General features: G+C 39.3%; 1 non-coding gene across 1 annotated transcript; it reads right to left on the bottom strand.

Moving 5' to 3' along the window:
* Positions 1–1,393: 1,393 nt before the first annotated feature.
* On the bottom strand, positions 1,394–1,500 carry LOC120272852. The gene has a single exon (XR_005540387.1). It is a non-coding gene; the product is annotated as a small nucleolar RNA R71 (small nucleolar RNA).
* Positions 1,501–1,913: the final 413 nt, after the last annotated feature.

Raw genomic sequence — 1,913 nt, 5'->3', positions numbered from 1 at the left:
GAATTATATGTCTAGGTCCCCCGGTTATTATTTATGAATCTTGATTGATTAATACAAATTATTCCAGTTTTCATAATCATTTTATATTCTTAATTAATTGTTACATGTTGATGTGGATGAGGAGGATATGATCCTATGTTGATGACGCATATGCCATGATAGATCTATGCATATTTTAAGAGGTTAGACATAGCTAGATTTCTGGATTAAGGATTGATTGTCCCTTAGGCTTAGGGTTTGATTAGTCTCTTCTCGTGGGATTCCCACACTTAAGGCAAACCTAGGAGGTTGGGGTGGAAGAGATTCCATCTTAGGTTCCTAGTGCCTTAGAACTAGTCGCCATGGCTTATTGGGGCTAATAGTCCTTTAAATTTCCTCGGTTCAAACCTAGAACACGATTGATACTTAACGCCTATCATAATTAATAATCAAGATACCTATTGTACATGCTCCCAACTCCTTCTAAGTGTGCTTAACTATATTGTTTAATAGTGTTATATAAGTAAACTAAAGGAAAAGCATAAACGATAAGGCTATTGATTAAGTGAAAAGGAAGTAATAAGAGCCTCTCGCTGTTCCTGGGAAATACGACCCTCGTGCTCACCTACGAGGTATTACTTGATGACCTGTACATTTGTGGTACAACGGACCAATTATATTATAAAGTGTATACTTGCATGCTTATATATTGGCATAATTTAGACACCCATAACACGTCCGTCAAGTTTTCGGTGCCATTATCGGGGAACACAGCCGAGAGATACTAGGAAAACTTGTATCCTAGTGTTTTAGCCAATTCTTTTTATTAATATACTATTATTATCTTATATAACATTGAAGAATTATTGCCATTACTCTTTTCCACAGGTGGCTGTTCATGACCAAAGCTAATCCCACAGAGTTAGTAGAAGGAAGCAGTGAACCAAAGAGAAGCCTAACTATGTTGAGGAAACTCCGGAAGAGACCAGTTGTGGAAGCCTATAGTGATAGTGACAACATAGAATTTGCAACCATCGCTAAACCAAGAAGAATATTGTCAGAGTATAAGAGGCCAGAGTTTACAGGGAAAGAATTCAGTGTGCAAGTCCCAATAGTAGCAGCTAACAACTTCGAAATCAAAGCTAGCACTATTTGGATGATTCAAAATTCTTGTTAGTTTGATGACCTAGCGGATGAAGACCCAAATGCCCATCACTCGAAATTTTTGCAGATTTGCTCGACATTCAAGATAAGCACAGTGACAGATGATGAGATCAGATTGTGACTCTTTCGTTTCAGCTTGAGAGGTTTGGCATACCGATGGCTTACTTCCCTAGCACTGGGCTCGATCAAGACATAGAATGACTTAGTGGAGAAATTCCTTCGATGATACTTCAGACCAAGTAAGGCAGCAAAGATCAGGTAGGAGATCTCGGCATTTAAATAAGAAGAAACAGAATAACTGTTTGAGGTACATGAACGATTCAAGGACCTTCTTAAGCGGTGCCCGCGTCATGGATTCAGTTCATGGATGAGATTGCAAATTTTGTACAATGGCTAAACAACCATACTAGGTAGATCATTGACGCCATAGCAGAAGGATCTTTGAGTAACAAGTATACTAAAGAAGCAAACAGTTCTTCGAAGACATGGCAAATAATGAATCATACTAGAGTTCAAGAGGGAGACAGCCAAGGATGGCCAGGCTGCATGAGATAGACGCAGATACCACTTTGGCAGCAATAGAAGATGCACTTACATGAAAGCTGGATCTACTTATGAGCAATGGTCAGTGTGCCAGCTTGAATTCCAAGGTCATAAAGCATCTCAGTGCCCAATTGTAAGCTCAGCAGTAAATCCTATGGAATAGGATGACTATATCAGAGGAGGTCAGAAGAACCAGAATAATCCGTATAGCAGCACCTACAACTAGG

Source organism: Dioscorea cayenensis, chromosome 11, assembly GCF_009730915.1.
Source record: "Dioscorea cayenensis subsp. rotundata cultivar TDr96_F1 chromosome 11, TDr96_F1_v2_PseudoChromosome.rev07_lg8_w22 25.fasta, whole genome shotgun sequence".
Classification (NCBI taxonomy): domain Eukaryota; kingdom Viridiplantae; phylum Streptophyta; class Magnoliopsida; order Dioscoreales; family Dioscoreaceae; genus Dioscorea; species Dioscorea cayenensis.
The sequence above is the reverse complement of the archived record's forward strand: the minus strand, read 5'-3'. Positions and strand labels throughout refer to the sequence as shown.